General features: G+C 28.0%; 1 long non-coding RNA gene across 1 annotated transcript; it reads left to right on the forward strand.

Moving 5' to 3' along the window:
• The first annotated feature begins 7974 nt into the window (after nucleotides 1-7974).
• On the forward strand, nucleotides 7975-12100 carry LOC149056109 (uncharacterized). Its single transcript, XR_016191765.1, has 3 exons — nucleotides 7975-8469; nucleotides 8658-8844; nucleotides 9450-12100. It is a non-coding gene; the product is annotated as an uncharacterized LOC149056109 (long non-coding RNA).
• Nucleotides 12101-14610: the final 2510 nt, after the last annotated feature.

A 14610-nucleotide genomic window follows, 5' to 3' on the forward strand; every position in this document is an offset into this window, starting at 1 on the left:
ATCAGGCATTCATTGTCCCGCAACCGAAATCCCTTATTAATAAATATATTGCAGGGCCGAAAATACGCCGTTCATTGTGAAAATATGAGATGTAGAATCATATTTTTATTGTACCTAGTCATAGGCGTTTTCTTTTTTCTCTCGTTTAATCCTGTTTGTATTAGGATCGGAAATCGCTCCACCAAACATGCCTATAATATACTAAACAATAAAAACTATGTTTCACACACATTTATCACAACCGCTATGGTGTCTGGTATATACGTAGTGTCTATACCTATGGTATTTATGAAAAATACTGACTATTCGATGAAAATATTGCAATAGGTGTATATATAAACGGTATTATAGTATATGTTTAATATTTTGTGCAAACACGATAATAAAATATATCCTTATACATTATATACCCATGGCAATATTTTAAACGTATAGCGAAGGGCGAGTTTCAGACAAAAGAGAAGCCGTTGAAATGTTACTGACGTTTAAATGATTGTGTATCGAAATAAGATGTTACGACTTAAACATAATTATTAAAATTAATCACTTTTTAATGAGTTTGCATTGCACCGTTTGTTTATGAATCATGATAATTATTATTGTTGTGCTATTGTATATAATTGACTCAACGTCAATAATCTGTTGAGCGTCTGTAATTTAATATGCATTGAAAATTAATTATTATTGAACCAGTTAAATTTATCATTATCGTGTTTACAAACACGTGCACAATGAAATAAAATGTCCATCTTAAATTATTTTAATAGACATATCTTATATGTTTGCATTAAATATAAATATTGATTTAAATAATTTATGTTTTTGAAATACTAAGAATGTATTTAATATGTATATAGGTACAAATCGTTAAATGATCAGTTATGCACTGAAAAAATGTAAAATAGTGCTATACTTAGTATGCTTAAAAGTTATAAGTTATAATTATTATACATATATGCTGATTATATAAATTTAATGTTATATTCATGAATTCTTAGTAAATGCATATCTATACTTTCAATTTTCAATTTTCAATTTTTTATTATTTTATTATTTGTAACTCACATGCAATTTTTGAATGAAACAATATTGTAATATCTAATATTGAACTACTAATTATTATTTTACAAATTTTCACGGATACTAATATAAATGTTGATATGCAATCAGAAGAAAATAATTAAAATGTACTACATTTGTGTTTTTATATATCAAAAGTCAAAATAGATTATGAATAAAGATAACCTAATCTAAATTCTGTTGGACATTTTGATGAATTAATTTGTTTTATTGCATTTCCTTAACTATATTCAAAAAACTTTCGTTTTTTTGACTTCCTTTTAAAATATAATATATTATTTATTTTAATTATTCATAACTTATATATTGTAACACATAATTTAATCTAGTGCATGAAGTTGGGCCCCCGACTTTGACAAATTAGTGCTAATATTTGACAACCTTTTAGTAACTTTTGGCCACCAACATTATAAAGTTGCAAATTTTATTAAAATATTACGCATCTATTTGATGTACATCTCTATTCTATAATTTATTTAATGATAAAATAAAAATATTCTCAATTATATAATTGTATAGTAATGTATTAATTTTAACGGACATTGAAAGAACTTTTGTAAGTAGGTAAATGGGGTTTTAATTAAAACATTTCTAGTCATGCATAAGTTAGGCAGTATTAAGACTCAAAATATTGAAAATTAAAAATGTTTTAGTTTCATACAAATTTAAAATGTTATAATAGGTATTATAAATTTAAATTTTTATTAATAGAATTTTTGAAAATATTTTTATAATTTCCATCCTTAATGCATTAATTTTATAAAATTGATTGAAATTGAAATCGCATAATGTAGGTAGGTAGAGAGATAAAATCTGAAAATAATATTATTTTCATTCTTTAGTTCAAGAGATAAATTAAGTTATAATATTTTTGATTCATCTGCTCATAAAACGTTGTACCTACTCAGATATTTCATTGAAATGCATTTCCACGTGTCTTTGTTCAATATGCGTTATTATTTCCATGATAATACTGCAATACAAAACATTTATAATGTATAGTGAATAGTGATTATAATATTATATACAATAATCCTCTATTAATCTATGTATGTCCTATATAAATTATTATAAGATTAAATATTATGCTGGGTTGATTATAATACGTATTTTAGTATTTTACCTGATAGAATATTCAATTTTAGATAGTTATTGATTTTATTTAGGTATTAGGTATAGTAACACAGAATTATCGTATCCTGTTTAGGTATATTAAATAATCTAATGTACATCCCTCCCACCTTAAATCGGTATATTTTTTTTTAATTTATCGTTAATGATTAAAGCCTTTCTTAGGTACACGGACAATATAACATGTAAAATGTTTTTATTTAATTATTAATTTTTATTTCAAATATCGATGCATAAATAAAGATTATAAAATATTATATTATACACTATCAGTCCATATCACTTATGTTTCATGAATACTAACATGCATACTAATAAGGTAACTTTTACGATTGAAATGTACCTATTGGTTCAAACTAACGATTTTCTTTTTTATCCTTAGCAATAAATATTGTTTATTTTGTAAGACCCTTTCTGTATGTACAAAAAAAAAAAAAAATATAGAATATATAATGATATATTTTAGGCTGGTAACTTAATGCAGACATTGACAAACCGGACCTTTGTTCGATTTTCAAAAAAATATTGACAACCTCTCCGTAAAACGCTAATACTATTTTTGGACATTTCACCCTCTAACAACAACAAAATAGTAATAAAAACGTATATTTTGGGCGGTTTTCGGAAATTTGACACAAATCCGCCATTTAGCACAAAAGCCGGGCACACTGTTAATCGGATATAGGCCTATTATACTCCCCCGGGTGCTATTATAATGGCATTATATACGTTATTGTTAATACGATATCAGCGCTTTTGTTTGTCACACACTAGTAAGATATCAAAGGCAAACTGCAATAGTTATAATAGCCATATAATATTAATACTGTGTGAATACTGAGTAACTCATAAATATCCTAAATTTTTATTACATAGTAGGTATATTATAATATATGTTTTTTTACAAATATCAATTGAATTTTTATGTTTTCACGTTAATAAATCCATTATAGGATTTACTGTTTATTATTGTAACTGACGATTCAATAAATATTTGCATTTCAATAAATAGTTATTAATAATATCAATTTTTATTAATAATATTTTGTACCTATTAGTCATCGAAAAATAGTTAATAAAAACGTAATATCAATAACTAATAGGTGTAAAATATTATGTACAATATGTGAATATGTTTAATATGTTTTATACATTTCACCTGAGTAAGTCATCAAATATAAGGATATTAAAGTGTTAAAGCAATTTCTACATTTCCTTATTTATTGCTAATTTTAAATAATTTGAAAACTTTTTATTAAAAACTTAATATAAGGTCCAATAAGGAATAGTAATATTATAGTTGACTTGACGGATTGACTATTTGTGCTTAAATATTGTAATTGCGTCTATAAAAACTTAGATTGCATTTAATCAAGTCAAAATATGTTAAAATAATTGTTGTTTGGGCCTTGCAGTTACATTCAAAATCAATAAATTAGGCAACAGAGCGTAGTTCAAGAACAAATCACATCAAATTTTAGTCTAAGATTTTCATTTTTGAATCACTGTGCAACGTAGAGAATATTTTTTTTATTGACTATAAGTCCAGAAACTACGGCCATTACCTGTTTTTGTGGGCGATGATTATACTAGGTGCATGTATGTGTGGTAAGGATTCTGTTGCTAAAAATTCCGGGTGATCAGTGGTCACCCATCCAATAGCTAATAACATCGGTCAGTGCTATACTCAGAACTCGCATGCAACTAAGTGTATAGTCACTGGGCAACGCCAAACAGCCGTGGGGAAATTTAATTTCTACAATATCTCGGAGCCCTACATACCTAATATAGGTACTTATTTATAATCATATCTAACTTTGCGTCTTTGCTGTAGATAATTTGTATTATCGTATATTCGATACCTACAGCATTTCTCAAACGCTAATTTAGTCAATCGTAGTTGCACTTTAAAGATTAGAAGCTCGTACATTTCCCCTGAACTGGCTGAACTGCTATGATCAAAAGAATTTAATAATCAAACTCAGACAAAAAACGCATGTGAATCATTTCATGAACATTTTAATTCATATTTTTTAACGATCATCTATCAATTATAAAATGTGTGGGAGTTTTATTTAAAATGTTGAACAGACACATATTTTAAAATATATCTTGCTAGAACAACAATAATGAAAAAAGTGGGGTTCGAAAAGTTTAAGTTTTGCTATGTTGCCAAGTTTATTGATTTATTATGTAACTGGGTGCAAACAAGTAATTTTATTTTATTAAGCGCAATCGAGGTTTTTGTATATAGGTGGTAACACGGTCCTCCCTACTTAACTTATCAATGAAATATCAAAGAGAGTAACGTAGATTAGGTTAATTAGGTATACTATAACCCAACACAATTACAAAAATATGTTAATATTATCTCTTAGAACTGCCATAATTATAATGGTGGGGAGATTCTTGAGGTCAGTATTCTATATATCAAAAAATATTTAAATTCTTTGTTTTTAAAAATAAATGTTTTTTATACACAAGTCGTTATTATGCATTGATATATACAGAGTGTCCCGCGAGGACTTACCCATTGCAATATCTCATGAAATAATGGAGATATAAAAATTCTGATTTTATTATAAGACTCATAGGGATAAGAACTAGAAATGGGGCCAACGCACAAGCCGCAAAACAGGTCTCAAGAAAGAAAACACTCAGTACATGGCAGAGAGTGAGGGATGCGGCTGCGGTAGGGAGTTGGACGCAAAGACTGATCTCTTCGGTTGATAAATGATTAAACAGGAAACGCGGGCAAATTAATTTCCATGTAACACAATTTTTGACAGGGCATGGATGTTTCAACGAATATTTATCAACATTTAAGAAGAGGAACGATGCGGTGTACATGTACTGTGACTGTCCGATATGACGATACGGAGCATACGTTTATCATATGCGATAGGTGGTGGTGATGGAGACGGGAGCTAGAGGTGCTATTGGATGTGGAACTCACTGCCGAAAAAAATGTGGAAGCTATGTTACAATCAAATTCTAAGTGGGATTCGGTCACTAAGCTCATTTCGATGGTCCTCTCTAGAAAGGAAGCGGACGAAAGGACATTACAAACTGCTGCTGCTGTATAAGTCTGAGCATAGTTAAGTCTTTTGTTAATGTGGCCCGAACGTCAAATTTGTGGTGATAGAGCCCCATGATGTATGTATGTAAACATTTATAAATTGTAAGGAGATGATGAGAGAGGGATTGTTGGCTTCTATCGTCTATTTTTGTGATTTATTGTTTTGTTCAATAAACGATGGTCAGCAGGGGTAAGTAATGTGTCACGCAAGCAAACGGTTCACCCCTGCTGATCGGTGTTATAAAAAAGAAAAAAAAGGATAAGAACTTCAATTACTTCATTTCTTAATTTATTTTAATGTTTTGGTAAAAAATTTAAAAATGTATTTTCTTATTTGATTGTTTCCCAAAAAATAAAGATTTTGCAGAGTGTACTTTTCTGAAAATATTGACGTTTCAAAATTTTATTTTCATTAATTTCCTGATTTTGAATATTTTTTCTAGTTTTGAAGAAATAAAATATGATTATAACTAGGCCACTGAAATCATTCGGCGCGGCGTTTCGCATGTTTGATAGCACTACGGTGTTAAATAATTCGTAATTTTTCTCATAACTAAATAAAATTAAAAATAAGGAAATTAACAAAAATAAAATTTTAAAACGTCAATATTTTCAGAAAAAATACACTCTACAAAATGGTTATAGTGCATTTTTTTGGAAATAATTAAATAAAAAATATATTTTTTAACTTTTTTACAAAAATATTAAATTAAATTAAAATATGAATAATTGTAGTTCTTATCCCTGTGAGTATTATTACAAAACCAGAATTTTGATATCTCCATTATTTCTGGAGACGTCGTAATGGGTAAATCCTCACAGGACACCAGTGTATAGAATTTCTATTACAATTTTGTAGTGTGTTGAGGAGAGCAAATTCATCTCAGTAATATGTTGGGAAAATTATCTAAATCCTTCCATAACAATTTCTAAATATGCATTGACCCTTAATGATTTTACAATTAATATAAATTAAATAATATATACCTAGAATACTGTCCGTCTGTCATTGATTTAATGAAAATTGTTTATGTTTATGAAATATATTTACGCCACTCAACAATTTGACACGCATTGAACTACCCAATATTACCACATAAATATTGTATAGAATATATTACTTAAAATTCAAATACCGTATAAACTAACTTAATACCTACCTAAGTGGTTTTAATATAACTATAACGGAAAATCCTATTAGACATATTTGAAATGGAGTTGGTTCAGAGGTCTTTTATAGTTTACAATTTTAAATGATTATATAATATTATATGATATGAATATTTATATTATATTGTTTATTATTCCTACTTTTGGAATTTTATCTTCTTTTTTTTTACAATTATTACTATACTTATTACTTATTAGTTTATTTATTGTATAAGTATTAAGTCATATATAATTTCTACAACAAGTATGCTTAGGTATATATGTATATAATAAGTATCTACATATAGATATTACAGATCACTACAGTCATGTAAATTACAGATGGAATTTATAGAATGGCTTTAATTAAACTGTTGAAACCTTAGATCATATAATATGGATGGAGCCATGGCTCCATCCGCGAGTATACTCGTAGCATATTTATTCTAATGTTTTTAATTCTCCCAGGGAACTCATGAGTGATAACTAAATAAATATGCAACGAGTAGACTCGCGCATGCGCAGATAACAAATCTCAAGGAGAGACTCGTCTCTCCATGCCATGGCTCCATCCATAGTATATGATCTAAGGTTGAAACTGGGAAGCTTTTTGAAGAAAATTTTTAAACCTCTCCTATACTATATATTAATGGTCCTAGCGCAAAATACATTATCTAAATTCAACGAATATATATTTTGCTTAAATCTAGTGTTACTGTTTTACTGGATTTTCTGTTACCATAAGTCAGCCATAGACATTTTATAAATAAGATGCAGTTACTACTGTCTTATTGGGATATACAGAAAAAAGTAATACCAATTTGAAAATGAAAAAAATGTACATAAAATAAGTCGGAACTGAGAGAAGAAAACAGATTTTTTAAATTAGGTATGTCTATTGGAGGAAAAAACAAGCATTACGTTAGTTGGAGTAGATACAAAGGAGAGGGGTAATTTTCTCGAATTTGAAATGTTTAGTTTTAAGTTTTTATTGTGTTTTAAAATGGTAAATAATGAATAAAATTCACCCATATCATTGCAAGAATGAACGATTTAAGTTATTATAGACAATAATTTTGAGTGATGATTTTAAATCTAAATTCAGAATAACTACATATTATAAAGGTTTGAAAAATCTCAATTATTTGATTTTAAGTTTATTGGTAACATATTAAAATAATTGAAAAATATATAATTAAAAAAGAAAAACTACAAGTTTAAAACGAAATGAGTCTAAGTATTTTCAAAATATTTTTGCATCTACATAATATAGTAGGTACCTACATTAAAAACGATTGTCGAAAAGATGAAGATCCTTGACATTTTATTTTTAGTCCAATATTAAATATACATATTTAGTGAAATATTGTCCTTGAGATTTATGAGTGCCTATTATTGTCTACTATAAAAACTCAACGTCACAGTGCTGTGATCGATTCCATAATTAAAAATTCGACACAATGATGTTTGAACTGAATTTACTTGTGTTTAGCAGTCTTTTATAAATTTTTATAATGTAAGACCAATCTCAGATCGTCGCGTTCTTTGCGTTCGAGTGGTTATTGTGCACGTTTCAAGAGGTACCGCCACCATTTGTGTACACTATACTGATATGAATTATTATTATCATCGACATCGTTGTCGTCGTCGTCACGTTCATTTGTCGTGAGTGCAGCACGGCAGGCAGGTTGATATTATTGTAGGAAGCCGGTATAATAATATAATACGGACGGGTAGAAGAAAGCACATAATATATACGAGACATTTTCCACGCAATAAGTCATGCAGGGGACGGGAAAAAGAAGTATCCTCCGCCGACCTTTATTTATTTCTTTTATTACCTACATTCGCAATTCGCTGCTGCAGCTATATACGTATATACATCTACCTACGGACGGTAAATCGCAGTATTTGACTTCACCCGGACAATCACGCCGCCGCCGTCGCCGCTGACTTCAAGATGCCTTAAATATCACACACACACAAACAAACACACGTGTCTTGGCTCGATCATTAGCCACACTTAACAAGTACGTAAACGCGTCTGTTTTGTGTGTGAGTGCGCGCGCGAGCTGGCGCATCTGTCGAAAATACAAAATTTCCGAACGCATTCGTTTATCGTGTGCATTATAATAATAAGTCGGTGTATGCTGCGAATGTGTGTAGGTACTTATTGTGTATACTATTGTGTTATTTAATCTATACTTTTTGTGTATAGCTACGCCGGTATTTGTCACACTCGAGTGCACCCCCCGGGCGGGACAACACGGTTTCGTGTGAAGAGACAGCGTGGCGGCGGCGGCGGCGGTGGTGTAGGATAATGCATCTACCGGGGACTCGTCATTTCACGGCTATTTAACCCCAAACAGCATACCAAACGACTACGCTGGACAATATGCCAAGAGGTAGGTATCGTGCCACCATGGCCAGTAGCCGATCGTCGTTTTTGCTACGACAATATATTATTATTTTATTATTATCGAAGAACGAGCGGAAAAATATGCTATACAGTCTACTTCATTGTATTCGATAGAATACAAGAATATATATATATATGTGTGTGTATGAAATAATAATCGCTGTTTTTTTCTTTATTATTGAAAAAAAACACATATATTACATACCCTATTGGGTTTGCACGTGCTGGGTGTTAAACGAAATAAAAAATTACTATAAAAAAATATAACTAATAATAATGCTATTTTTTCACTATACCTACGTTCCACCCCTTTGGTCCGTAGTTTTTACTTTTTTTGGTACATTACTTGCCTGGGGTATACATAGACCATCACTTAATGTTGACAGTTTGGGGATTTTTTTTGCGTTCGATTTTCTAAAAGACGGCAACGTTTTGAGGTTAAACAAATTAGGTCCCTGTAACGTTTTACTTTTTTAAAAAATAAATCAAATTATACCTTAATATTATATTCTTCAACTAATTAAATATCTAAAAACGCTTTCAGAATGGCTATAATTTAAACTAATTACTATTTATATATGATGCTTGCAGCCTAATATCAGTTACCTACGTTAACTACATTAAACAATCAGATGCAGTGCCGAACTGCGGTAAGTACACTATTTGATAGGCCTCAAATTTAATTTACCGATACTTCCGACTTTATCATACTAATGTTTTTAAAATAAATATCATAAAATATGAGAATATTTAGTAGTGTCGTTTTAGAAAAGTTGAGTAGATATAAAGTGTTAAATATATACATATATTACTTACCCAAAAATTCCTGTAACATTATTATTAATTAATGTATTGTATATATACTAACGATTCAAGAAACCATACATTTATATTACATCTAAGAAATCATACCAAAATATTTTGTATTTTCTAGCTGATCTTAGCATATTATATCATTACATCTTAGTATAGATAAAGTAAAGATACAAACAATATTGAAAATATGACACAATTAAATTATACACTAATTCGAACTTCTTCTTAGCCCTTTGAAATGTTTTTTTAAAGTTATCTTTGAGGTATATAACTCACAAAATATATAAGTTGACTTTATTTATATTGTCCTTGAGATTTGAGTCATCGAAACTCGACTGTATCATTATAAAATCCAATAAGATCATATTTTTATTTATTGGGGTCAAGATTTTTTAGGTTTTTATCTTACATCAATAAATGTATTTTATAAACAATATAAAATAAGTCAGTAATTCACCAGCTTCAATGGATGCATATTCTATGGAAAATTATGCTAGTCTGCTAGATGATTTTTGTATGTAGTCTTATCGAACAATTTACATAGTCCAATAGTCAACAAAATACAAAAATATAATATTAAAAAACGTACCCGTTTTCTACGTGTATTAAAATTAAGAATAATGATGCCATTATAACTTTGTTGAATAGCAATAATATAACAAAAGATCTTCCAATTCATTATTTGTCCCTGACCTTAATGTTGGCATATGCCAACAATATATTGTTTTATTGTTATCTACTGAAAATGTGTACGTTTATCTAATGAAAATAGAACCTTTACACAGTAATATTTCATACCTACTTATTTTAATTTATTTTTAACTTAAATTTAAAAATAATTTATAGGTTTGTAAAATATAGCAACAACTAAATAAAAATAATATTAAAGGTTAATCTTTTTTCACTTTACTGGAGATAAACTCAAATAAATATTGATTAATATATATCTATATATTTTATAAGTACTTTTATTTGGAGAAAAATTATATTAGCACAACCATTGAATAGATATATGAAAGTGAAATAAGACAATTTATATTATATTATGAAATTATTAAAGATAGCTCTAATGATTTAAACTATTATAATCTTGAAACGAGTATAATAATTGCAATAATTTGAGGATAGTTGTGATTAACGGAATGACGATTTTGAAATCCTCCAAAATTTTTAAAGATGATAATGTATGAATCAGTTTTAATATGAAGGTATTCTGTTTTGGTGTTTTTACCTAAATCTGATGTGGATTTACACCAGTAACCTTTGAAATCAAAATATTGCTACTTGGTATTATACATTTATTTAAGGAACTATTCAAACGTAATAATAACAACAAAGTTCAATACTTCAAATAAAGCTATTTAAAAAAAATTATTGCCTTCATAGATTAATATTATGTTATAAATAAAAATAATTAATTACCAACTAAATTATATCTATTGCGGGTCTATTATATATATTTAAAAATCATGATAATTTTAAGTTATGTCATAAAACTTCTTTTCATAAATTTTAAATAAATTTATAATTCTATAAATTAAGTGAAACCGATATTAACACAAAAACACCAGCCACAATGTGAAATTACTCAAGTATTCCGATATTTTAAATATAATATGTACATGCTTGTTTCTGTAATTTTTTATATGACAGAATAATAAGTATATATAATATAATATAACAGTATCAATAATGCCATAAATATCATTACATTCGTCTATCCACTCAATATCTAAAATATAAGTTTAAGTTTAAGTTAAGGTTCCAGAAATTTAAAAATGCATGCTTCAAAAACCAATTGTTAAGTTATTTAACATGCTTTCAATTTTAAAACTTATAACTTCTATTTGGTCTATCGAGTAACAACATAAACTAGGTATTTCACCAAAAAAAAAAATCGAATTTCTATGAGTCCACTCACACACTGGCATAATTGGTAACGAACTAGTTGATAGATCAGCCAACGAACAATAGTATCATCTAGCTCGGTAAATTTAAATAAAATATCATTCCAAGACGCACTCTTAAAAATTAATACTTTAAAAGTCACTGACAAGATATGTGAAAGGAGATTTCTAATACAAACAAACTCAAAGAAATTAAAAGACTAATAGACCCATGGGAATCTCCTTCATCCAAATCCAGACATGAAGAAGTAGTCATCACAAGGATCAGGATTTGACATTTCCGTTTAACACACTTGCATCTCATAACTAAAGAGGAGTGTCCAATCTGTAAAATCTGTGACAAATGACTGTCAAACACATCACTCTAGAATGTTCCAAATTTAGCAGCTCCAAACAAATCCTTGGAAACCCGTCAAAAATTCAACAAGCACTTGGCAAAGGATATTTCAAAAATATATAAATATATTCAATTTTATTATTTCACTAACATAGGTTTAGAAAAATTTTTGTAAAAACAAAAAAAAGCATATTTTTATATATATATATATATATATATATATATATATATATATATATATATATTATATATATATATATATATATATGTGTGTATTTATTATACTTCACTAATTTCGTTTACTGTTAAACATAATGTTTCCCCATAGTCTTAAGACTAATATTTTGTAATTATTACAAGCTAATGATTCCAGTTTTTATTCCAGCCTCATTAACCTGAAAAAAAAATAGCAATAATAATAATAATAATATAAACATTTTAATTAAGTATATTTAAGATTTCTAATCTTATTTTACATTTTGTGAATTATTAAAACAAAACATATTAATATTTTAAGATACTTACATAAGGATTACATAATACATACGTTAAAAATGTGTATTGAATAATATGTGAACGAAAATTTATTTTACAAATTCAATATAAGTATTGTCAATAAATATATCTTTTATTAGTTTTTATATATTTTCGAATACTTACACGCTTCAATGGATCATGTAAATACCTAAATCTCTACAAATGTTTTGTTAAATTGTTAAAAAAAAAAACCTCAAGTGCCTTGGTATTTTTAAGATTGATGAGTTTGTAACCATTATATTGTTGCAGAAGTAGCCATAGATATTATTATAATGATTTCTCTAGAGTGCGTGCCAACGGTCGTCCCCGCACTTACGAATTATCCTCATTGAGGGTGTCCTTTACAATATCATATTATCAACTATACATACAGAGGGGAAATGTAAAAAAAAATTGACAAAAAAATCATCGGACCGTGTTAATGATTGTCGTTAACAAGATTGTGGTAATGTACTGAGCAGCTGTACCAAGAGTGGGCGGATCCGATATTCAATCGATCACCGGCATTAGCCATTCTGAAAAATTGCCATCGAATATTCGGTTGAATTTATTACAACAGGGTGTTTTTTTATTATTATTATTATTGTATTTTGACTTGCCAGTCTCCAAGTACCTATATAGGATATAATATAGCCTGCTCATTCATATAACTACCAATGGACCGTGAACCGTGATAAACACGTGTATACCGTGATGCACTGTAGTGTGTGAGCTCGCGCGCGCGCGAGTGTGTGTGTACGTGCGCGTTGCAGTTACCTACTCAGTTCCTTATGGCATTTCACCGTGTTGAATTGACGAAATGCTTGGAGTCTTAGTGTTTTTAATTCTTATTATTGACGTTCTGCATGCCTCGAAAATCTGGCTATACATCTCCGGTGGTCTTTTATAAGTTTTCTTGAACTACCTTTTAGATTCGTGTATGATTTTAAAGTTATACGCCTGTCTAAGTGTTGCACACTTAAACTATATTTTTGGATAGATTGCCTGTTCGTGGAACACAGAAAACTTACAAGCAAATTTAAACAACAAATTAGTTTCTTTACTTTAGTAATATGTTTGAAGATTTTTAAACTTTTAACTTCATAATGCTCATAAAATGGAAATTTTGTTCGTATAAATCAAAATTAATTGTAACTTTCGAACTAACAATAAAGAATGTAAAATTAGGTACTTTTATAAAATAATAACGAAGACAACTTAAAACAATGCAAGATTTTATTTTAAGCTTTTCATCGTCTGTATTTGAATATAAATATAATATGATAGATAATAAGATTGAAATTCCTATTGTTTTGTCCATTACCAAAACCTAATGTACATTGTTAAAACTTAAAATGCATTAGAATGAAACATTTCCAATAAGACGTTATACCTCCCCCAATAAAACTTAAATATAAATTTATAAATTATTTAACAACTCATTAGATAAAGTTAATAGAAAACCCTTCTTATCTAAGAATGATAAATAAATGTTTACTTTAATAAAAAAAAAAATTAAAAATGCCATTAACATACAAATGAAGGGTAGACAAATTATAATTTTTTTTCATTTTATGATTTAATAAAAGTTTCAAGTTATAAGCTATAAATTATAGATACAATTTATTACTAGACAATGGATTTCTATGTAATTGGATTTTATTCTAGTTAATACCTATGATATGTTAAATAAGCACAAAAAGTATATGCATATTGAAAACATGAAATTTATTTTTTCACGATTAGTTTTTTGATATTTTCTGCAACTATTTTTCTACTTAATTTTGGTTTTTATGTATATGTGACTATTAAAATTATTTAGCATAGGTTTATACAATTTTCCTGGACATGTCTCATATTTAATAGATAATATCTATAGTGATATTTTGGTATTGGGAAATAGGTAGGTATGATAAAAACTATCAATTTAGATTTCAGAGGCCAGGACCGTCGATTTATTTTATTTATATTATATATTTATGATTTTGATTTATAATTAAATACATAATTTATATATATATATATATATATTTTTTTTTTTTTGTCACATTATTTTAACTTTTTAGTCCATATACTTTTGCACATATAAACATTTTCAGTGATTATAAATCCATGTTCTATACTCATTATTCATATCAACATTATTATTGTACTTTACAGTGCATTTAGATTGAAG

Source organism: Diuraphis noxia, unplaced genomic scaffold (genome assembly GCF_037042655.1).
Source record: "Diuraphis noxia isolate RWA-SAM2 unplaced genomic scaffold, SU_Dnox_SAM2 contig0004, whole genome shotgun sequence".
Taxonomy (NCBI): Eukaryota; Metazoa; Arthropoda; class Insecta; order Hemiptera; family Aphididae; genus Diuraphis; species Diuraphis noxia.